Source organism: Phalacrocorax carbo, chromosome 1 (assembly GCF_963921805.1).
Source record: "Phalacrocorax carbo chromosome 1, bPhaCar2.1, whole genome shotgun sequence".
Lineage (NCBI taxonomy): Eukaryota > Metazoa > Chordata > Aves > Suliformes > Phalacrocoracidae > Phalacrocorax > Phalacrocorax carbo.
Window position 1 is genome coordinate 61,304,626 of NC_087513.1, and position 25,700 is coordinate 61,330,325.

The following is a 25,700-nucleotide window of genomic DNA, read 5'->3' on the forward strand; positions in this document are numbered from 1 at the left end:
TCACCCTTTGAAAGACTGTACCCAGCACACGAGATACAACACTGGCTGAAGAGCGGATCTGTCCCACCTCTCCTCCCACAAGGGTGGCACCTGAGGATGGGGATGGGCCGAGGACGAATTCTGGAGAAGATGATCCCTCCCTCTTGCCATGCCTCTGGATGCCAGTGAAGGCAGAAGCCCCATCAGCCAACAGTTCCCTCTGGAAAAACAGGAGACAATCTCAACCTCCAGCTTCCATCAATGGAGAGAAGAGATGTCCCTTCAGCACATGTGGGCGAAACAACTCTGTGCAGCAGCTGGCAGCAAAGAGGTTGCAGCAGCATGGGACGGGGAAGGGGTACAAGGGGTTGCCACAGTCCTGGCCTCCAGAGTGGAGCTTCTGGGCTGTTTGGATAAATGGGGGCTGACCCTAATATATGAAAGAAGAACAAGGTTAATGTGTGTCTCAGACAGAAGGGAATAAAGTGCTTGCTTGTGCTAAGCTTGACTCAAGCCAGCTATTAATATAAAACTTGGCTATAAGGAGTCTTTCAGTGGTGCTGCAGCAGAGCTTTCTTCCAGACAGCAAGCAAGCATGGGAGCAAAATAAATCTTCCATTGGTTTCACCTCTGGATTTGCTCCCGAGATCTCTCCCCCTCTCCAGACACTTACAATCCCTATTGTGTTACTATGCGATAGATCATCTTGCCAGGGATGTGACAGCACCTCTCAAACAACATTTTATAGCAGCCATAAAGTTTCAGTTGTGGGGAGAGGGATGTAGTAAAGGGAGAAATGATGCTTGTTACCATGCCAATCCACATGAAACCAGAAGGACCACATTGCTGCACTTTTCCAAAGAGCAGTTTTAAGCATCATTTCTCTGATGGTTCAATTTTCCCTGTTTAATACTGTAACCAGTTATCAAAAAGATCTTTAAGAGCAGAAAATCACATCTGGAAAACCTTTGGGCCAATGATCCCCTAAGTGGACAAGCAGTCCTCCTCACACTGAGGCCTCTGACTCTGAGGGAGGCACCAGGGACAGGATCATTGCTAACAAAGATAGAGACCCAAATCTGTATTTTTGAAAAGCCCTTTAGTTTAGCAGCTTGTTTTTTGTCTTTTTCCATGTGAGGGATTGAACAGGATGTCTGCTACTCGAAATCAGGACTGGGTGCCAGAAGACATGGGATTTAATAACCAGGTGTGACACTGCACAGTCACCAAACCCTTCTGAATCTCCACCTCCCTGACAGTACATGCATATAATAATTACCACCTACTCCATGGGATTTATTAAGTACTATTAATTAATAGCAGGACTGCTTTGTTCAGATCCTTGCATTATGATGCCATATAAAAGAAAAATAGCATTATTGCTACTGACCAATTAAGAACCCAGTGAGTCCTTTACTTGGTCCCCAGCTATTGCTGATGGGCAGCAATGACAAGGAAGCTGCCTTTGAAACCTAAAAACGTGGGGAACACTACTGCTGTTTAGATCGTTAGGGGTCATAGAAGTAACGTCTACCATTATTCCCTGCGCTTTGGAAACCCATCGTTCGTTCTCAGAGAGCCTCTCTGCTATGAGCAGATACCACTGTCCACACTTAACAGGTGAGGAAACTGAGGTGCCCAGATGACCGAGGTGCATAGATGACCGAGAGCAGAGAGAAGTGCCTAAATCTGCCCTGTTAGCAGTGCCTTGTGCGAGGTGAGACCTGCCAGCTTGCCTCACTAGATGGCTGTCACACTATAGGACCCTTCAGCCTAAACATGCTGCCTACCGCAGGTAATTCTTTGTCTCGAACAAAGAAGTTGCATTTTAAGACCGCTTTTGAGGCAGCATGCCTCCAATCATGCCACTGACACAAAGGGAAGGACATGGAGCTTGGAGAATACAAATATTCACTGGTTGGGATCTGCTTAATCAGCTGTAAGCATACTGAAACCCAAAAGCGAAGGCAGCAGAGGACATTTTCAAGCTGCAGCCTCCAGCGGACTCAGGCAGCCTCTCGGTGCCTCCTTTGCCAGCAGCAGCTAAAACTCTGATCCCCCTAGAGCAGCAGTCAGCGACAAACGTTTGAACAAATCCTCACAAAATTTAATGCCTTGTGGGCTCCGGTGACATTTCCAGAATGCAAATATGAAGCAATAACTTCTCAGTTCGACAGTTTAAGTGGGGAAATGGATAGGGTAGAGAGCAGCTGAAAAGACAGACTCAGTGCTGAAACAGAGGAGAAAAGCCCTTCCAAAACAAAACCAGAAACTCAGTATCATTTTAGAAAGGAAAAAAAAAAACCACAACCGAAAACAACAAAAAACCCCAAATTGTTGGAAATGCCAAGTAAGGTCATATATAAATTATTATCTTTTCTAGCCCAGAACAGTTTTTTCGTCTGTATAATTATGCTTAGGATCCAGAACGATGGGCCCAGACCTGTGGCACACAGATGCTACTGCAGAGCAAATGAAGACCAGTGTGCAAAAGGAACAAGGGGATGGCATCAAGAAAACAACCCTCAGACTTCTTTGCATTCTGGCTATTTGTAAAGCTACGTGATTTTTGAGTATGGAAGATGCAGGCAATGATGTTCCATGATTCAGGAAGGACATCAAGATTCATGATGCCCCAAAACTTCATCAAGGTCTCACTGAGCCAGGAGCTGTAGAAGCACAGGGTAAGAGGCAATCGACACCTTATCAACTGGCAGGTTTAAAAGTGTATCTAAAAATACCATGAAGGGACAAGCACTTTTTTTTCTTCTTCTATAGAGTGGGAATGGATTTTCCTTACAGAGGTCTGGCAACATTCCCGCTTGAGGGGAGAGCGGTCAGATATCTTCACTGGGACCTGGGGGAAAGAATCCCTGATCTGACCATAATTTTATGGAGTGTGTGAGCAATTCAGGATGAGACTACGCCAGAAAGGCCTGAAGAAATATCCCATGGAATAGTCAAAGCATGAATTTTTGTAGGTAGAAGCTTTTCCCCTCACAAATATCCATACAGCCTCAAATATCAACAGGACTCAGTAGAATAAAGGTTTTGTTAGCATCAGTTAAGCTTCAGTGAATGTGAAACTCAGGAAAAACTCAGCACTGACTGCATGCGGACCCCTAGAAGTGGAGTGGCATCTCCACGGTCCAGTTAAGTCAAAAAAACCACACTTAACCCTACTAGTTTTCAGTTCAGGTCTGTAATTTAACAACAGTATTTAGCACCGGAAAATCAAAGTAAAGCTATATTCCAGTTAGATCAGAGACCTGATGCACAACTACAGTGCAAATTAAAAACAAGTACAGGATTTGAAAACTACATTGAGGCTACATGTAAAATACGTGACTTTAAAATATACTATAATTAAACTGGTGAAGACAAGTATATAGAAGAAGTTGCACAAATTTTTCTTGGCCAAATTACTTGGTGGAAGTAAAAGAGATTAAAGGGGTGATTTAACAGATACACCATGAACAAAATTTCAGCTTGCAATATTAACATGATTTAGTGCTTTAACTGGAGAACTAATAGTAGGCCACCTGCCACGCTAGTAAACTGAAAGAGAGGTCGTCTTTCTCTCTCTCGCACACACACCCAAACACATGTTCACTCTTCTGGATTTCATCCCATGGTAGAGATTTGCCATATTAGACAATACGGACTGGGGCAAGGAGAGAGTTTCTCCACTAAATGGTTAACTATGGAAATTACAAAAATTAAAATCTGCTCCAAAGAACAGTAGCTGCTTTTCTGAAGGGGCGGAGAGGCAATTCCTTGGAGAAGAGCGCTGACTTAAGGCACTGCTCCCCCATTATGAACTACCTAAGAGCAAGTGACTCACCAAAAATAGTAACACAGGAGTTTTCTGTTTGTAATATACCGAAAGCCATAGGGCTTGATTCATAAAGTCCGCCAAATCCATGGGAGTCCATGTGACTCACTCAAATGGGCTTTGGACCAGATCCACAGCAGGTTTCATTTTATGGAGGTCTCAGAAAACCATAAGTTTATTACTCAGATATAAGAGCACCAACTTCCTGCTCTGGGTATTAAAAAGAAAGAAGAGTTAGTCTGTTGAGGAGTAAAGCTTCACTGTTGCAATACAGTCAGCCCTCCTCTCAATAGGGCACTTATTTTAAGTCCTGTGTGTGTTTGAGGTTTGTGAGACCTGCTAAGGTAAGGAGGCAGGGACAGTAAGCATGGCAGCGCTCCTCCCTGCTCTCCCCTGCCACCATCAGAAGATACTAACTAACCCCAGCAAGCTCTGTGCTCACCAAGCTGGCAAAGGTGCCAGCCTGCACCTAACACAGTTGTGATAGAAGCTGGCATCCAAACTCACTTAATGCAGGTCACCACATCTCTGCTGGTAACTGCTCCAAAGGATGAGTCAGTCCAACCATCGCCAGCTTCAGTTGACTTCCCCTGGATGCCCTTTCCTGGACCTGCTTACTCCAGTACTTTTGGGAATTATCCACACTTTTCACACCTCCCGAAACACAGACATGCTGACCAGACTCAGGCGAGGTTTGCTGAGGTCCAAGCAACAGCCCAGCATGCCTGGGATGTACCGAGTCATCTGCTCGCCCCACTCCCATCCAGGCACTGTGGGTCTGGCATATGTGGCCCTCAGTCCTCCACTTGTGATGTGGGCACCTTAAGTCATGGCTCAGTCACTATGGGCTTGACATCAAGTGGTGCTGAGGACCTCTCTGCCTATTTTACCCCCGCAGAGCCCACCATCAATGCTTTGAGTTGGTATTACCCAATTCTCCCCCCGAAAGCAACCTGCACCTTACAGCCATAATGCCCTTGGCTACTGCACACCTTCTCTTTAATTCAGGGTTGAGGAGTTTTCCTTTTGTGCCAGTTCCCCTTTCTAAAGGGAAAAAAGAAAGGAAAGAATTCTAAATGCTGTACAGGCATTTCGGAGCCCCACCCTTCAGAGGCACTGTCTGCCTGGCACAGCCCATCAGTGTTTTTACTGCATATTTTTACAAGTCCTGAACTTTGGGAACCACATGTTCAGCTGTGGCAAACACACCCATTTGTCCTTGTCCTGCATCCCAAAAGTGAGGCTAGTCTGCATGTTGGAACGAATGCATAAGAGTACATAAACTCAGAAATTGGTTTACGCTGCATTTACCTGATCTGCAAATAAACATTAAAAAAAAAATGTTGACACCTTATCAAACCGTTTAATATTCCAAAAGTATGCAGCCAAGTTTTTCAGACCTCCATTAATCCAAACTAGAGGCATCTCTTTCTGGGATCAAGTAAGTGTTTGTCACATAGAAATAGCCTCCAAGTCAAAAAGACTGTACTTGAATAACCAAAATGAGGGGAGAAGGGATTCGTAAACGAACAAACAAAACTCTGCAAATACTACTGAAGAGCTAAAATTACCCAGTTAATTTTTAAGATCACACACGGAACCCTTTCCAACATAAAAACAAGCTCCTGATTGTTGAGGTTTAATACCAAGCCCATTAAAAAATGGAAAATGCACCAGAGGCACAGGAACTTCCAGCACAGCTGGCCTAATGTAAAAACAAAGTATGTAATTGTCGGTGATTAACAAAATTGTGCCTTGAAGAGTTGCTAATTTATCCAAAGCTCGACTCCGAGCAAGGATTGACTACTTAATGATTTTCATTTTTTTTCAAAGACTGTCATACCACAAAGAAGTTGCTAACAAGTTGGTTTCTTAAGTAAGTGCTCCAGGGCTGGATTTCTCCCTGGGATGCAATAGAAGTGGACCTCTCTATCATCTTCTCCCACTTATCTCCTTTGCTTCCTTCAAGGGTTGTCTGCACCTTTGGAAGAGCAGTGACAGAAGGGTGGCACACAGATTTTGGTAAGTAGGACAGCACAAACTTCAGTTATATCTCCACCTTCGGTGAAAGCCACCGCACAGGAAACCAGAAGGGAATCCCTGCTGATTTGATATGGGAGAGCACGAGAGAGAGCCCAGTCCCTTGGGAAGCCAGTGACACGCTCTGTAAGAGAAGGGCAGGACCAAGAGAAATATTTAGTGGGAAATGTCAAGATCCCCACAGAGGAGGGTGAAGCCCACCATGCTTTTAAGTGGCGCCGGCGTTCATGGAAAGCCCGCAGTACCTGTCAATCATGCCGCGCTCAAGTGCAGCTTGGTTGCCAACAGCAAATTACTGCAACCTCTAATGTGTTGCTTTTTCAGTATCAAATTATTTTTCATTGCCAGCATGCTGTATAAACCCATAATAAACTTGTTTTGATCTAACTCGTCGCATGTTACCCTGCACCTCACTTCATTCCTAAAGTGCCTATGGACGACCTGCTTCCTATGTATGTCTACGGCTGCATCCCAAGGCAGGGGAGGCTCACACACAACCCTTTTAATGACCAATATCTTTATCAACCAAACTCAGAGTCCAAACCAGATGACTGCATTGGCCAACACGATTAACGTACGGACAAAATTAATTACTTTTTTTTTTTTCCACAGAGTTTCATCAGAGTGTGTGCCAAGAAAGATGATGTATGGAGCTAAGCCCTTCAGAAGACATCTGTGCCAAGCCTAGTGGAAGGGAAATAATTCCCTAAAGGTTAAGAAAATGAAAATCCAACCACAGCAAGTACCCTTCTCCCAACTCCTGCAGATTCACAGGATTAGGAAAGATTACCAGAACACTGAGCCTGAGCTACTGCATCGGCCGGAGTGCAGTTTCACAGACAGGCTTGAAGCTGAGTAACTTGTCAATGTGAATTTTTAATGACTTTTTGATTGCGAACATATGCCGTAGCTGGGCTTGCTCCAGATCCCAGCTGAAGTCAGCTGGTGCCTGTCAGGGTGCAGCTCTACGTCACGCTTCGTTCGGTTTAACGGGGGGACTCCTGCTGAAGTCCCGGTTTCCCTGCCTGGCCTGGCATTGCCTGAATCAGATCCACTCATTGACTGGACCAAAGCATTGGTGGGTACAGCCCGTTCCCAGTTACCCGCATGTCTCCATGAAACACTGCCACGAACACAAAGCCGTTGGGGCTTGCTCGGCACCACGCTGGGGGCTCAGCCCCACAGGAGCACCCACCTCCTGCCCTGGGAGCTACTGCATGCCTAAACGTACACAGGAGGGAAGGTCATCAGGAGCTTTAAAAGTTAGGAATTAAGTAATAAGCCAAGGGCACATGAAAAGTTGACAATAAATGCTTGTTGCTTAGCTTTTGTGGTGTTTGACTGTTCCCTCTCCAACACAGGCATCATGCATTTATCCCTGTGCTTTTCCTCCTAAAGCACCAACTTTTCAATATAAGACCTCAAGAAAGAAAAGCAACCAACCTGAGCATGTGATGCCTTATGTGAGGAAAGTGCTACCAGCAGAAGCGTTTTGTTTAGCAAGGTGTCTTCTGCATTCACCCAGGAATAAATACCCATTACTTCTAACTCCTGTAAGTGTAAACTCTTTGTAATTTAGGATAAAAATACAGATTCTGCCAGGCACCTGAGCCCAAAATCTGTCTGTAAGCAGAATAGCGACTGATGGCAATGGAAGCTGTATATGCTCAACAAGAATGAAAAAGAAACCCTCGTTTGCAATTTCAAAAGAACATAAGAACAAAAACATCCATTTCCCATTGAAACATCACAGAAATTAGGTGTCTAACTGCTTTAGGTGCCTGTGAAAACCCTGACTGTAGCCGTTCTCTTTTTTTTTTTTTTGTGGTTATGATATTCCAGAAATAAACACCCTGAGACACTGAAATGAAAAGCTGGACTGCAAGAGAACAAACCCCGCTTCTCCTGATCAGAAGGGAAAAAAACCCAACTCTTATTGTTATTACATTTTTTCCCCTTCCCTGGGAACAGTTGATATTTGTGGCAGCTTTGGCTGTAGCTTGTAGCAGCTGTGTAGTATGTATCACATTAAATATACTGGTGGGTCCTGCATGGTCATTCTGGCACCGTTTCTATTTCATACAATGCCTTCAGTTTTTCTATTTAACCTCAGTCATTTATCAATCATTCACCAATGCCAATAAATCAAAGTGTCTGGGGACCCTTAAACATAAAAATAAGGAGCTGTAAAAAAATATTACTACAGCAATTAAAGACTCAAATAGTAATAAACTCTACTTGCATTACACCTTTAGAAAGCCCTACTGAAATTAAACAAACATCCAATATCAACAATATGAAAGGGGCTTTTTCTTCTAGTTTATAAGAGCTACTGGTTTATCCAGAGCAGAAGAGAATTAGGGTTATTTTTATAGATCATGGAGACTAAAGGTAAATGTAAAAAATGGGGGAGGGGGAAAAAGGTAGTGAAAAGGTAAAATAAATTACAACGATTTTTTTTTCCTGCACACTAAAAGAACACATACCAGAATTTACAAAATAAATGTGAATCTTTATCCATGAAGTGTAATCTTTTGGTTTGGATCAAGACTGTATGGTTAACAAATCTATTTTTAGTCACTCTACAGCTAGGTGTTTTAAAGTAAGTAAAGTTTTCTATTTTAATACACAAACCTCTTTTTTTGAGACATTTTTATTTTCCAGAAAAGCCTTTTTTTAACTCACCCAAGATGAGGGGAAAAAAGTTTCTATCATTCAAGAAAAGAAAATGACAAATCTTGGCCAGATGGGTGAAAACATAATACATGAACAGACCTGAAGATTACCTAATTTAAGACTGGTGTCTGGGCTGCTACAACCCCTGATGAAAAGGGGGCATTTCTCTTCAGAAGGGGTGATATGCTGTAACTGTCATGGCAGTCTGGCACTGGCAAGGAGAGGCCATGTACCACTGCATTTACCACGAGAGCCTGATGAATAATTCTTCTTAAAAGCTAACACAGCAATGCTGGTGGGTCCCACAGAGAGCCCAGGCTTGGGTTTTACCCATGCCAAAATCCTGAGGTTTTGTCAAGGTATTTCTCCCTCCCCTCGCAAGGGGATGGGAGCCTGCGACACTGTGGAGTTTTTCCACCAAGAAGCCCTTGGGAGGGTGCCATGAGGTGGGCACTGCCTGTACCGCTGGCAGGGGAGGGCTCTGCCCTGGGCTTCTTGATTCCACTCATTAGCTGAGTGCCAACGCTTGCTGTGAAGAGAAGCGCTTTTTTTTAATAATAAAAGTACTGCAGGGATCCCAAGTGCTTGGACTGCCGTCTTTATTAAAAATTACCAGTTCTGCAGTGCTGTTGGTTTGGGTTGGCTTTCATTACCAGCCTGCCACAATTACTGCCAACAGAAAGGGGCTAATGAGTTGAAGCAAACAATAAATGCTGGGTTTTCATTTTCTTCTTTCCCCCTGCTTTTTTTTGTTGGAGCTTTTTGATGGGACCAGGGCTATAAGAGGTGGCTGAGTCAACGGCCAGGCCTGAGGTGATGTGGAGACCCCCACATCCGGCAGCTTCCCTGCAGGACCCCAGCTCGGAGCCAGTCAGTGGCTGCAGATGTGCCCATTAATATTTTTCAGATGCAAAACAATGTAAACTGAACTTCTGATTTCTTACATTTATCAATCACCTCCAAAGTGTCCTGACTGTAAAGAAAAAAAAAAATTCATAAATATTGACGCCTTCTAGAAGAATAGTACTGGGAACTGACCAGCCCCGCTGGAGGCCGTACCTAGCTGGGCTTCTGTGACCAGTGGAAATTTCCTTCACGCTTTTTTTGCAACAGTATTCTCTTTCAGTAGTTTCCTCTCTGCTATAAAGTGTGCTTTTATTATATCTATGTTGAGCCAGTTCCAATGACGCACCTAAAATAGATGAAACTACCCCAGTGTGTTTTCCTGCTGCCAAACAGCAAGCTGTGCTGTCTGCGGCAGCAGCACCGGCATCAAGACCAGGCATTCAGCAAAGCGCTTACCTGTGCCAAGCACAGGTACTGCCAACATCGCCGTCAAGGCGGGGCCAATAAACCCAAGCACGCTGTGCATCTCTTGCCTATCCTCCCCGTGCCCACCCAAAAATTCAGGGACCTTTTTTCACAAATGAGTGACTACCCACCTCTGTGCACCTTCATCTTTCAAAGCCCAGGCAGACTGCGAATCTACAGCAGGAAGATGAAAGAACTCAGCACAAAGCCTTGGAAATTAAAGGAGTCTTTGGGAAATAAACTGTAGGCTTTGAGGATAGCTGAGGGAGACCTGGCAGAAGCAGGGATGATGACCCACAACCCAGCTGCTCCAGCTGGAGATCTGGCTGAGGAGCTGGCACCGAGCATGCAGGGTGGCCAGGTGCCTGCCAGCTATTCCTGTTTAATAAATCAGCATGGATAAGGAAGCTAAGATTGGGCTCACAGAGACTGAATATATACAGACCTCTATATGAAGGTGCAGAAACGGCACTGTTTTGAGTCTGACTCATTGTGTCCTTGTTACGTTGCCGGTTGCTTGGAGACTGACTGAAAGCACACAGCAAAGATGCCGGCTTGGGAGTCACTACCCTGTCTTATTTTCTTTTTCTCTATGCACATAATTTTCCTTTAAAGGCTTGCCTTGCCTCTGCAGATTGCCCAACTCGCTCTGCCACTGTGGAAAACTACGGCAGGGGAGGCAGCCGGGTGTCCGGGAACACTGTCAGCGTTGTTCCACCTTCACATCCCAGCCCCGGCTCCGCATGCTGCATGGGGAAAGAAAGCACGTCTTTATTCCTCTACAAGCTCGCCTGGATGCTAAATTTTACCTTAAGCCAAAGCAGTCACAGATTGCTTATTGAGAGACGTTCCCACACATTTCCAACAGGTCACCCTGAAGTCCTCAAACTTCCTTAGCCGGGAATAAATATCTGCAAATCCCAAAAAGCAGTGGAAAGGCAATGGGGAACTTGAGCACGTTCCACTACTTGACAGGCGTGGCACAACCACGCTCTGGTGATTAATGTGGAAATCTTGCTTCGCTCTTTCCTTACACAAAACCGAGCAGTGTGGAGACAATTATTTGTAATTTAACAAGTGGTGAAATTTAATGCTCACTGTATCTTGAGTGCTAACTGTATCATGCTTCAAAGTGGGAGCCTGTAAAATATAAGCAGAACTTCTAGGCCACTGTTAAATTACAGGGGCTGGAGTCTATGTTGGTATAAAAGTAAGGATTGTGTGTCCACTTCCAACAGCTCTGTATCTCATGTATTCTTAATAGCTGGAAACCAAGCAGATGCGGTGATATAGGGTAATGAATGACCTCTTCTCTGTTTTAACAGGTCTTTACTCCCCTAATCAATCTCATCATTCACACCAAGGGAATCAGCTAAAAGCTCTTTAAAAATACATCCTGCAGATTTTTCTGAAAAGGCAATTTCTGTAAATAGATTATCAACATGGAAGCAGAAGCAAAGAGGCTATGGTGGGATTTGCAACATGCAAAGGTTTCCTCTCTGGGGGCCAGAGGGCAGGATGGAGGAGAGGTGACCTCAAAGACATGAGGTGACATGAAGCACTGCCCTGGGCTTCTCAGACCTCAGAGCTGCCTTCTCCACCCAAAGGGGTTGTCCCTTGACTTTTGCTGGAGAAAATGACTGAGGTAAGAAAAAAGTGCCACTGAGTTACTTGTAATTTCAGGAAGGAAAAAAAAAGCTATCAACATTGAAGGAAGGAGCCCCACAAAGTTTACTTACAGCCCTCTCAACTCGAATGAAATCCCCAGCCCTGAGTCAAATGACCTAAGACTATAAGGGCACAATGTAGCTGCACAAGGCACCACATGGCAGGAGGCTGGGGTTTGGGAACACTGGGTCATCTGAACCTTGGGCCCCGCTCTGAAGGCACGGATTCAGTGGCACATCACTCTGCCACCTGAGACGCCCCATGCCCCTGAGGCACTGAGATGGCACAGCCAGGCACCGTGCTGCACGAAGGACCAAGAGGCAAGCAAATGAGACATGACAAGTTTGTCTTAATCCATGCAGACAAACTGTTCCCTAATTTTCTCTCTTTGCCCGACAGCTGCTCCCAGCAATTTAGCTCGGGAAGGTTGACATACGCTTGGTCAGTAGTCGACTAATCCAGGAACAGCAGGATGCAAAGATGGCTAAAAGCCATGTTAGTCCCATGGGGCCAGGGCAGTGGTGCTTCGATCGCAACAGGCAGCCTCACCGCTAGATCTTAATAAGTCTATGAGCAGTGCTGTGCCCAGCAGATACCTGCAGGATCTGCTCCCACTTTCTCTGCAGAGATTACAATACCTCAAAGTAAGTCAAAACTCATTTCAGAAGTAGAATTTAATTACCTGTCTTAATTATCAGTAGCTAAAAACAAAGCTTTCTGCAAGATTAAATAGCTTCTAACAAAAAATTGGGGAAAACCCCTGATCAAAACATGGCTTTTCCAGAGAAACAGTATAAAAGTATGCAAGCTAGACATGGACTGTACAACCCTTCACAGACGGCCTTTATCGCAAGTAAACTGGGCCGCAAAGTGAAATGTGCAAAAATCAAGTGAACTTAACATTGATGCTGCTGGTGATCTTTCAGGTTTTTCTCTTGAATGACCAAGATACCGTTTGGCACAGGGACAAGACAAAATGAAACGTGAAGCAGCTCTTTAACACCCGGATTTGTCCTCAGTGTTCAGTTCTGGTGCATCATGTGGGCAAACTTCTCAATCCCCACTCTGAAGCAAAGCAGGAAAAAAACAAAACAAACAAAAGCAAACCAAAAACATATGTAATTCTTTAAAATTACATTGATGGTGTATGCAGAAAAAAAAAAGTAGGGAAGGGTAATCTGGGCAACTGTCACTTCAGTACTTTCTGAATTTGCAGGCTGCTCCCTCCAGTCTCGATCCACCGCTAATACAGGTTTTGAATAGGGTCTCTCACTGCATTCCTCTGTGCCAGTGGAAGCCAGACAGCTAGCTAGTGTATCCTATAATAAATAAGCAAACATCCCCCTGCCCCCAAACACATGTAAAAGATGGATTTAAGTCATTAGGATTTACTTAACTCTGAAAGGGAGCAATTTTTCACCAGACTGCAGAAAACCCCACTGCAATGGAGGGACCAGGGCTGAGATTTTGAGAAGAAATGGAAGGAGTTCAAGTACCCAATTTCTATTGAATTTCAAGGTAATTTGGCCATCAGGTTCCCTTGTGCACCTTGCCCTGAGCCACTGTTTTTACTGAAGGTTAGATTTTTACTAACTTGAAAAGAAGTAACTGAGTAATTGTGAAAGGTTACAAGCTATTTTAAAAATAACATAGGGGTTGCTTTTTCCTCCCCCGTGGCTCTCGGTACGTAATTTGGGATCAGGAAGAACCTGGTGAAATTCCTTATTCTACCACTAACTTTGTATGGACTTGGGCAGCCAGTTAGAAGTTTGTAAGTATCTCTGTGTCCAGCAATGCATTTGCTGGAACACTTTGTTTCTTTGCATTTCAAACAGGGACAATGAGGTAGTTTTAAACTCCCCTAAAATAAAAGTTTGACAGGATTTGCAAACACTCCGTTGATAAGAGCAAGGATTACTCTTTACAGCTGGAACTTTCCATCCAAGTAATACCAAAGCTCTTTATACACAAGAATGATTAAAGATGAGGAACATGCCTGTGATACAGGTTCCTTATTTGCTTATAGCTCAAATTTGGCAAAGCATGTAAGCACTCCAGGATGGGGGCCAAGGTAATATTTCATTGTGGCAGAACTGAGAAGACTCCCAAGACTTCCTCAAGCTTCCTTTAGGCTATCCAAGGGCTACATGTAGGGTAGACCCTCCTCAGGAGCCAGACGGCAAGCACATTTTGCCAGGACCTTGTCAAAGTCCCAGGCAAACAATGCTGCTTGCATTCATACAGGGGAGAGTGGGATTTTTTTCTGTCCTTGCCAAGTGCGGCACCAAAGCCACACACAGCATCTGGCTGGGCCAGGAAGGCAGGAAGGCTGATTTCATGTGTTGTCTCCTGCCTAAGTGGACCTTGATGAAATTACCCCTTAGGCCTCAGTAAAAAATTGAGTAGGCCATGTAAAATTCAAAGAGGAAAGAGTAGTAGTAGTAATTCCATCTTCATGCAAATTTCCTGCATCCTTTGCCTGCCTCAAGCCAAACAATCAAATGCAACAAAAGGAGATACAAAAGTCATACAAGAAGCTTCAAATGGCCTTGACCTTCTTTATGCAAGTACCTTATCTTCTCTTTGTTTCATTACTTCTGATTTCTGACATAAAGCTCATACAAATGAGGGGGGAAAAGGAGAACAAAAAAAAAAAAAAGAGAGCACCATCAATTATCCAGGATCAGTGAGACTGGACTTAAATAACCAAACTCACATGTGAGGTCACAACTCAGAAGACCCTTTACAAAGTATTTTACTGATAGTTGCTTATGTCATAGGCATGCACACATGCACCATGAAGGGCACTAAAATTTCTACGACATTTTTGCAGAACAGTACTCTCTCGTATTTGCCTGGATCCATATATAGGAGGTGCAAGATGCAGTGTGCAAAGCTGCCCTCCCACACCTTATGGCAGATCGCAGCTCCTAGAGGCTGCTCGGCACGTCTGGGAGGCACTGCCGCTCCTGGAGACGGTTTCACACAAATGGAGGACAAGATCAACAAGGCACCTGCTAGAGAAGGCTTCTGCCAATTTGCACTAACTAAAAAGGCAGCTGCTTTTCAGCAGAATGAACTTCAGCTTCCACAAACCTTAGCAGTTCCTTCACTGAGCTGTGCTGCACCCTTAGTGAATTGGCCACTGAGAATTTGATCCTAAATGTAGCGCAGCCTTTCAATCAAATTCCCCTTATGTGCTGAACCATAAGCTTGCCAAGCAGTGGGAATGCTGAAGCATTAAATAAAGAACATTTTCAGCAGTCAAGGCCAAGGTTAAAAACATAAGGAATCTGAAAAGTTGCTTTTGCAGTGAATTTATTGTACAGGCAAAGTAATAAATCATTTGCATTTGAAGGATGTATAGCACAATGATGTAGATTAGTAGTGCTTCTGTTGATTTTATTTTTTTTTTGTGACACAGGGAAACTTTTTGTTACCTTTTACAGGGCTCTGCTCATACTCGTCCAGCCTCTGTGGCACTCCAGTAGAGGCAGTTTCTGTCTGACTGCAGTGGTAGGCTCAGAGCACCATCTCACAGCTAAACCTTCAGAGCACCGAACCACCACACTGAGGAAACCCCTTTTTTCCCTAACTTCCAGCATTCCTTAAGGAACAAGGAGGGTGGACTTCCTTTTTATACTATAATTTATGAAGTATAATTTCTTTAATAAACTACTTAGAAAAGCATCCGATTTTTTACATCAGGCTGAAGAGGGCTTCCCTTTTTTCAGATACAAGCATACATCGGCTCTGGGTCAGTCAGTCGGAGGCAGAAGTCCCCATCAGCAGATGTCTACATACCTGGGGTTCCACTAGCAACCACTCAGGCTCACAAATTAAAAACCTGTCTAAAAACCTGACACTATCCATGCACTCAAATGCTTTTAAGAATATGGGTTTGATCCAAAAGTCCATTAAGGCAAATGGAAAGATGAATTGATTTTCCACTGACTTTGTATTAGGGCCTAAACTTGCAGCATGGGTCTAAAGATCATCTAATTCCCTCAGCTTTTAAACCAAACCTATTAAAACCTTCAATTTACAAACAGAGCCATTATAATGGGGCATTCAAATGCTGCTAGTGGATTCCCAAAACTGGCTATTTGGCCTGTAAAATACACATTAAGCATACCTTGGTGCTAATATAAATATCCATCTGCAGAGACCTCTAAAAAATCTCATTATGACTGGTCTCAACAAAAATATGTCACCACTTGTGACTACAAAAGTGTGAGGGAACCAGAGGAATGAATGAGAAGGCAAAGCTGAGTGACCTCGCTTCAGTTGCTCTCTATTCACTACTACTCTGTACTTGCAAAGCCTGTGTGGCGAGGTGAAGGTGACTGACAGCTTTCCAGGACAAGATGACTCGCAATGAGACCAAAATTCATTAGCAGTCACAGAATCAAGGGAAACAAGGAAACACAGTCAAGGACAACACTATGGTACACAACAGGTGATCAAGAAACTGGCACCGTGGAAACCAGGAAAGGATTAAAAGATGTTTTGCAAGGTCAAAAATAGTACAAAGAGAGATAAAAGTGTGTATATTTAAAATCAGAGTATTTGAGCAGAGCAGCTGTTAAGTTGTTTATGGTAAAGCAAAAGCTTCCTTCCACAAAGGCCAATCAGTTAAGGATCGTTGTGGTAGCTAAACTAAAACGTTTATCTGTTCCCCAAAACATCAGTGAGAGTTTGCGCCCACTGCCCATTTGCAATGCCACAGCACGTGCTCTTCAAGGCAAAAACCGCTTCAATGGGAACAAACTCAACAGCCGCCCGAAAGGACAAGGGAAGTTAAAGGCTTAAAGGAGAAGAGCTACTAACTTTTCCTACCTTACAAAAAACATAAAGCACATATTAAAATTTAGTTAATAATCAGCATGAAAACTCTGCCAAAACTGCAGTACCTCTTCCTGTAGCCTTTTCTAAATACACAAGAATCAAAATTTAATGAAAGCTTGAGGCTGCCAAGTTTCCAAACTTGAGCAAACAATACCGGGTCAAGAGAGCATCCGATCCCAAACACTCCTATTCCTCCTCTCCCCGAGAGGCCCTGGGTTACAAAAAAACACTCTTTATGTAAGAGCAATGGGGGCAGCTCTCCTCCATCAGCATATCACTAAGGACCTTCATGAGATACTTCCTTATTAGCTCCATGTTTATCACCGGCCGCTGCTGTCCCGAGGAGCCCAGTGTCCGCTGCAAGCTCCAGCAACAAAGCTGTGCTGGAGTGGTGAAAGGGGCCTTTAAAACACTGTGCATAGCAATGCGAGATGGAGACGGACTACCTGATTACAGAGTTCATTGCCCAACCGTGCACAATACACCATCTGTGCCAGGAGCTGCGCCCTGAATTCACTCATATTAAACCCCTCTCAACAGGGGAAGACGGGGACGCAACTTCAGGTGGTGTCTTGTGATACACCAGGATCTCACCTCCAATTTTTCTGCAGCAGGTTGTGAACCAGGCACTGAAAACATTGCCAAAAATTGCCTAAAAAGTGGATCATGTTAAGACAGCAAAGCAAAGAAACAAGCATCCCTCTGTGCTGGGATTACAGGCCCCAGTGGGCAGAGCTCTGAAGAAGAAAAATGCTATGATGTCATCTCCACTACTTGTTTTTAATCAAACGTTCCCCAAAACTGATGGTGTTTTTCAATTTACTAATGGAAAGGGGGAAAAAACACCCATTCTGAGTAGAATAGGAATCTCAGTCTCTTTTCCTTCTCTCATATCCTCTGCACTCCCCTTGGAACAAATTATATGGAAATTCAAATACTTGTTGTATTGATACTGGGAAGTAAGAAGATATGTCACCGAGGGCCTTTGCCAGGCTGAAATCCCAGAAGACAGATGACTAGCAAATGCTTACATCCTGCTGACATATTCCTCCAATAATTTTTACAGCGTGTTGCTGAATGCATGATGAGAATACAATGCCTGCTATTATGCTCAACTCTCACTGTTAACACATTTATACCAGTGTTTCACTTTGTCGTGCAATGGGTGACTGAAAATTGCCAAGGACACTAGGACTTGAACGTACTAATGCTAATAATTTCCACAGCATCCAGCTGCTTAACTAAACACCATCTCCATAGTCTTTTCCATTTCATTTAAAAGATCCTTTCTCACACGTCAAGGGGGCAACTTTCAAGGCTTAGATTGAGCAATTTGGACACCCAGCTCCCATTTAGGAGGTGCCCGGCATACTCTGTTGAAATTTGTTTTGTCGCTATATAGCTTTCTCTTCACCACATATATTACAGTTGTTCTGATAGATCTCAGTTATGGGTATATCTACAACAGATTCACTGCTGCTGGGCAGAATAAATTGACCTGCTCTGAGATTGACATTGCCATCACTAGGCTATTACCATCGCCCAAATGTGAAGTTGTTGCATGGATCGCGGTGCTGTGCTTTACTTGCTGCATGTATTTTCCCTTCTAGGGCTGAAAACATACCGGCTTGCAAACACACAGCTCGGTCTTTCACTGGCTGACTGCTGTGTTGGGCTGAGGATTTTTAATTGGCTACTTGTTTTTAACAAAATCCTAAGCATCAGTAATGAAAAACTTAACACCTTTGCAAAAATTTACTTTTAGTCAAAAAATCCATCTTCCCCCTGAATTCAGAGGTGGCCTGGGTGATAACACTATAATAAAGAACCAAGTAGGGATCTAAATGCCAGACCTGCTTCAGTGCATAAATCACCATTAAACTATGCTGGTTCTGGGGAAATTGGTTTTAACAGCACATTTCACCACAGACATAATAAAAAACGAATTTTTTCCGCCCATGTTGAGCTGTTGAGGATGAAAAGGGATTTGGGGGCTCATTCAGGAGAATTCGCTTTCTCTGTTTTTTAGGCTGTGGGATGAACAAACAGCCACTCGTGTCAGCGCTGCCACGCATGGCAGTGGGTGGTCTTGCAATGATGATAAAACCCCTAACTTTGGCTTTAGTGAGTCCCAGTGTACTTTAGGCAGTTCCCTGAGATTCAGTAGAAGGAGAATGGCTTAATGAATCCAAATATAGGTTTAGGACAGAGGTCTATCTTCCCAGCTGCTTTGTATGCAGGTATTCACCCTGCAGTTACACAGGTCAGACAAATGAGATACGGTTACAGGGCACATGGAACGAATGCGCATTTGCAGACACCCTTGTCCTTTCCCTTTTATCCAGACCAGGGCTACATCACTTCCTGAGGTATCCCACAGAAGATGAGATCATGAAAGTTGTCTCTATCTGCTGCAGAGTTCTAATCAGATGTAGAAGTACGAAGGAAAATAATTAAAATATTTTAGTTGAAATTCATTGTAAAGTTCATTTTTGTCCACTTAGGAGAGAGAATCCTAACTACCACACACTACACCAGAGTTTAAAAATTTTTTAAAAAGTTATTTCAATAATGTAAGCATTTGAATAAACTGGATTTTTTTAATCCAATTTGTGATTTTTCACGGAGATTTAATGACATGAAAGATTCTCGTAAGCCTATTGCAGTGCGGTCTCCTAAGCTGCTGGAACACATTATCAATAACAACTTCCTCTAGGACTGGAATGGAAAAAATACATCGAAACAACACATCTGAGATGTTTCCCGATATTATTTTCTGCAAAACAAACAGTCCAAAAAGTTAAACAGTCCAAACTGGAGAGACAGTTTTGAATACTTTGAGAGCTTTTATTACAGAAAATAACATTCTGTCTCCAGCCCTTCAGCTTGCATCTGTCATTCTCCTGAGCAACAGAGAAATTCTCCCAGTAACGCTCCAGCACTTTTGCTGTCAGCAGTAGACAACCTTGTGTGTAGGACTGTCCAGTCTGGTTACTTCAAATACATAGACTGTCTTGCGTTAGGAGCATACGGTCAGATCTAAAGTCCACCCCTGAAGTCGACAAAAATTATTGATATTAATGGGGATTTAAATCAAGCCCTGCTTCTTATCATCACTTGTATGTCAACTGTTTAATCATTTAAGTGTCAGACTTTGCAAAATGCCAACAATCTCTAGATAGGCATGGGGCAGATTGGAACTTGTCTCTAGCTTTCTGTTCCTCCTGGTTATTCTTCTAAACCGTTTTTATTCTTCAACAACTACATCACATACAGAAGTAAGTTTCAGAAGAGCTAATGCAACTATAACAGCACTTGTGTGCCTTATCAGCATCTCAAGCTTTTATGTCCCAAGAAAGAGTCAACTAAAACCAATGGGATTAATACTGAGGCCTTTAAACAAGCCAAACTCCCCCCCAAATCCATGGCTAAGTAGCACCCAGCCCACTGTGAAGTGATCATCAATTAAAGATTTTTCTTCAGTAAGGCAGCAGATGAGTCAACTTTCCTAGTAATTTAGGGTGTTCCTTCAGAAAAGGCTGTTCTCACGTATGGAAATGACACTGCATGGGAAAGTGGCTTTAAGCGAACTCTCGGGAAATTTCTGTTGAAAACCCTCAGCAGACTGCACCAAAGTCAACTTCTACCTGCAGCTGAGAGGGCTCAACTCTGCATAGAGGCCCTGCAAGACTGTTTTTCAAATTTTACTGAGCAGAGCTACGAGAGGGCCCTGCTGAAGGACGGGAGAGCACAGAGCAGCTGGGGCAGGTCCTGAGCTCAGCATTGTTCTGTGGAATGGTCCTTGCGGCCAGATTTACCAGGGGCATGGCAAGGGACAGATTAAGGGGACCAGCTCCAACCTACCCACACTTCACTATATCCTTGATTACTGGACAGGTCTGTCATTGACATCACAACTTCAGCCAGCATTAGTTAAGTAACTATTAAGACAGCCATTTAATCTACCAAAATCATTACTGTTTGCCATGCAGACAAACCAAAAAGCCATCAGCTGGCCTCCCTCACCTTTATGGGATAATCTTTACAAAATACAGAGTGCTAAATAATGCTGCCAATTCAGAAAGCTCCAGTCAGGCAATCCCCTCTAGAGGGTTAACAGAAATAAACTCTTCTCTGGTGCCTAAGGCACTGAAAGGAGCAGGTATCAGTCCAAGGTTTTACCACTCTCCTTACCAGAAGGTGCAGGATCTGAAAGGTTTCTTTGCTTTTTTTACTTTTTTTGCCTCAAAAGGGTGACATGAGCACATCCCCAAGGACAGACACTACCTACCACTCCGCACATCACTGTGCAGCAAAGCCATGTGCAGCAAGCTCCACTGCTGCTAGCACGCGGTAATAAGAGCTGCTACATTCTTCTCCACTGCCAGATGTGGCATTTGTTGCCAGCAACATTAATTATGTTTCCAGACATAGAAAACCACTAAAAGAGTTGTTAATAAATTAGTAGGGATGTTCATACTGCAATTTAATAAAATGATAACTACTGCATTTTCTCACTGCATGGCGTGTGCCTCATTTCCCTGCACCAAAGTCTATCTATGAAGCTACCTTAAAATAAATTTCATTTATTATGCCTTCATACAAATCCCAATACTTGCTCAACAAACAGTTTTGTTTTCCTGTCTGGGCATCCCTCCAAAGACAGGCTGCTGCGTATGCTTTTGTAATTACTGATACACTGTATAAGAAACTGTGGCGTGTTTCTGACAGACTAATTATAGCCTTCCCAAGACCTTGATTCAATTGTTATTCTCCCCTCGGCTTCCTCTGTGATCTCCACTATGCGATGCAATCTCTCTACACTTCATTCCACCTGTAAAACAGGGATGGGAACCACTCATCTGCCTCACCTCACTTATGAGAAGAGATCCTTGTACAATGGGCCAGGTTTCAGCTGACTCCCAAGTGCTCCTGTAATATACATGTCGTTTAACAAAGGCATAGGGCAAACTCAAGACTTCAGGTTAACCCAGGTCTCCCTGCAGGCACCTCCAGCAGTACAGCAAAGTACAAAGTGCTTTTCAAATCCACTGCTGTTACACAGGGAGCAGCACACAACGAACATGGCAATGGGAAGACAGACCACAAGAAAATAACCCACCCATTCCCTGAGCTGCAGGCCACGTTGTCCCTCAGGTCTGCAGGTCCTCTCCTCTCAGCTCACACCCAAATGAAAGCTCGCTATCAGTGACAAGGCTCCTGCCCACCACTTCCCCATGCAGGGCTCTCCCGGACTTCCACACCATGCCCCTTCCAGGGGGCAACACTGGGATGGCTGCAGGGCTTAACAGTCACTCTTTCTCCTCCCTCCTGGAGGAGAAAGCTTGTACTCATTTGTCTTCTACTCCCTTGTCTCCTCTCTGCCTTGGGGAACGACCTCTGTTATTTCTCCTATTCCAGTTTATTTCATTATGGAGTGGCAAAAGCTGTCCACAGTTACTCATGCCGATCATATTTTTGTTATTATTCCAGGACTTGATTTAAACTCTACCCTTCATTTATTGCGTTTAAATCTGGGCTTGTTGGGAGAAAGAAGATAGGTAAAGGAGCAAGTCCGGGGTTTTTTTCATGGCTTTGCCTGCATGCATTTCAGACTTTTCTGTAGTTCTCAATTAACAACTCTTTGGATACTAAAACTGCAGCCTGCCTGATCACCAGAGCCGCCCTTTGGTCCCACTGAAGTCCCTAAGAGGTCTCCCGACAGCTGTCGGGCTGGGGGCTGGTGCCGCTCCCCTGCCTAGGAGGGTGCGAGCAGGCAGCAGCGTGCCTCCAGCCAGGGAACGGCTGCAGATCTCAGCTCTGGAGGCTCCTAAACAAGTGTTTAAATGCATGAGTGGAGACCTAAAAGCAACCTTTTCTTCAATCCCATGTTTTAGACTAAATCATAAATTTTCTACAGCTCTCTCTGGGTAATGTTGTCATCTGGTTTTCTTACATAGTAACACTGAAGGGCAATAACTGTTATCCTCACCAGGAGATCCGGGAAAAAAAAAGAGGGGGGACTTTAAAAGTTTATTACAGAAATTCCTGTGGTTTTTGCAATATCTTTGTGCACATTAAAAGGAAACAGCTGTCATTTTGAACCAACAGTCACGTGTTTGGATTAAATACTTCACGCAAATATAAAGTTTGGAGGAAAAGTTAAAGTTGAAATGTCAAAGCAGTCTCCAACACTGCTTCCCTCAGGTGACTGTGGAATTTTATCTCCACTCCATTAGAGCAATGCAGAGTTTTTCTTGACTAAGCACAACTTTTACCCAATTTGCACCTTTTAAGCACTATTGTAGAGTGCACAACATTAACAATAATAGTAATTATAATTGGGTAGACAGATAAAGCGAAGACCTCAATTACAGGCCTGGAAGAAAGTAACATCTTCCCAGAAGCAGCAGGAGATAAGCAAATATTAACATAAAAGCAGCGGTTAAACTCTGTATCAACTATCATGTGTAGAAGCCTTCAGTACTACTGTGTCTATTTATGTCAGCTAAGTATATGACCTTTTGTTCTTAATACCTTTATTATCCCATTGGAATAAGCTGGCAATATTTGTCTAATACAATTTTCTTTATTTTACAGGACTTGATCATGCTGCAGAAGGATTAAAGCATACAGGCTAGGTTGGAAGGTCTTAATTTCTCTATCTTCTCTTCAGGTGGAGGAGAGATGAAGATTGCTGTTGATAGAGAGTAAAAATTGAAGTGGGATGAGGCAAAAGAGAACAGTGACATTGTACAGGCAAAATGCTCACTGGAGATTTATAGATCATTCTAAGCTTTATTAAGAGGTAGGCTAAGTCAAACCCACAAAGCGGGGTCCTGACTTTAAAGTAATATTTTTTTCTGAAATAGATCAGGACACAAAAAGGAAGAAAAAAAAAAAAAGGATTTCTTTTCCCAGCACCATACTGATATTTTTCTCATTTTAATACCAATTAGGCAAATGTAACCATGGAGTATGTAATCTGGACAGCACAAAGACCCAGAAGCTTGAGACTACATGGGGAGCACATTTGGAAGAGCTTTTGCAGCTCCTAATAAACCAACAGGGGAATCATGCTCAGTAATGGTGTTTCCAAGCAGGACATCCATAATCCTGACAAATGGCGAGTCAGGAGTCCCCTGGACCACAGACTGTGGCTGTTACAGGTAAAGCACTCCAGCCATAATAAGCTTGCCTAATTCAACCTAGCCTAATAATCTAGGGTTTTTTTTCCTCGAGCTGTCTTTTTTTTTCTCCTATACTTCAAGGCTGAATAACGCCAACTTACTCTGCCTTTATCCAACCAGGAACAGCCTCACTGTCTTCAGCTAGAGCCCAAGGGGGGAGCCTTCACCTCCAACATCCCTTCCGTGCATCCTGCCCACTCCAAAGCTATGCCTGGGGTAATAACTAAAAACATTACCATCCTTCAGATAAACCCAGACTGAAAATATATTTCTGGATCCTTTCCTAGAAAGCAGCTTTTTTTTTTTCCCCTCCCCAACCTAAAACACTAGGAAAATACGTCAGGTTTTAAAGGATGCTGAAAGGGAGCATGGAAGGAGTCCCTGTGCCTCCCCAGCCTGGCAGTCGCGTCTCTCTTTGCTCTCCAAACTGTTTGCAGCATTAACAGGCTGCACACAACACAAAAAAAAACACTTAACAAGAAATTAACTTCATAGTCAAAGGTTTCCACCTCCTTAAACTTCCAGGTTGCCATGTATTGATGACAGATAATACAACATGAAACTTCGCAGGTGTCACCAACAGATATTACAGGTACAGCAGCACACTGTATTTATTCTCCCATTTCTGGAAGAATTTGTGCCTTTAGTATTTGCCTCTGGGCAAATACATATTAGCCTAGTTGCTACAGAAGCAGGAGAGTCAAGGGGTCCAGTTCTGCTCTCCCATAAATGCTTCCGCTGACTTTAAGGAGCCTATAAAGCCCAGGTAAAGGCAGGACTAGCTCTCTTTCTGTTATAATATAAACTCAGTGTTATAAAGAGAAACAAGGTGTATGTACAAAAGGAAGAATTATATCCCTCTTGGCACTGTCTGCTTTTGCTGTAAAAATCTACACACAACCTTAGGAGCTTTTATTAATAGTAATTTTATTCAACCTGCATGTTTTCCTTAGTAATAGATTTATGCAAAGCTGATGATTTCAGAGGAGGATTCCAGTGAACAGTATGTTTTACATTAAGGTTTGTCACCAAATGTTATTTCTGTTTCCTTCAGAACCCCATGTAGGTTATAAATGCATTTTGTTTCAGCTGTTATGCTGATAAATTAACTTTCCTTTTACACAAAGAACTGCTTAGGAGACAGCGAACTGCGATGTGCAGCTTCTGCAGCACTCACGTCTTCTGTCCTGAAACTGCTGCAATAGTTGATTCTCACTGGTAAACACCACAGTCTCGAGGCAGAGGGTACCAGCTGAGCCACTTGGCAAACTTCAGCCAGCACGTTTCAGTACAGAAGAGGTTTTGACCTCAGCAGCCCCATTCTTCCATCTCTTTGTACACAAAACCCTATTGACCCAACAGCATCAAGCTCTCAGATTCACTGAAAGAAAGAAGAGAGAAAGAGAAGAGCAAACAAGGAGGGGAAAGAGAAAAGATCCCGTGACGCTGTGATTTCCAGGGTGGAAACAGCAGACTCACCTCCAGCTACTGCTGCAACTTTTTTCTGTTATGAAAGCTGAGCAGGAAGAAAGGGAAAAAACTAAAACACAATAGCTGTACAGAAGCATGCTGATAAGAAAATGGCATTTGGGGTGAAGATTACTGACATTTTCACCATGCTTATTTTGTCAATCTTGAAAAGGCCTAGCATGTATCAGGCATTTAATGAATCATGCCACACATCACCTTGCGAACTGAGTGCAATCAGGATCAGGCAGATGGGGATAGATTTCAATGAACATGACATCAGAAACACCTTACTTGATGAAGGCATGTGTAGGTTCATGTTAGAGCAGCATTCAAACAATCCTGCTAAAGGGCACTGGGCAAAGGCTGATGAAGAAAATCAAACATGAGAGAGAAGTGAAAGTCCTCTAAAGCTGAAGCTGGAAATTAAACCTTTGTGCAGACAGCCAAAACCATCGCTGTAGCACCTCTGTAAGCAATGGCTAAACTGACCCTCCTTTGCAAACTACAGTTTTCAGTGTTTAATATTGCAACCACTTCAAATCCTGCCAACTGTGTGTTGCTCTGTGCTACAGAAAACTTACCCACTCTCTTGGAGACATTTCTAATGGTTCGAGGTTTCTCTTCCTTAACTGCAAATCTTATCTTAAAACTTAGGCATTGCCTAATAAGTCTAGAAAGCTTAT

General features: G+C 43.4%; 1 protein-coding gene across 3 annotated transcripts in view; it reads right to left on the reverse strand.

Moving 5' to 3' along the window:
- The window catches only part of CHST11 (carbohydrate sulfotransferase 11), a 180,711-nt gene that overhangs the window by 49,587 nt on the left and 105,424 nt on the right, over nt 1-25,700 (reverse strand). The gene's annotated exons all lie outside the window — the stretch shown is intronic.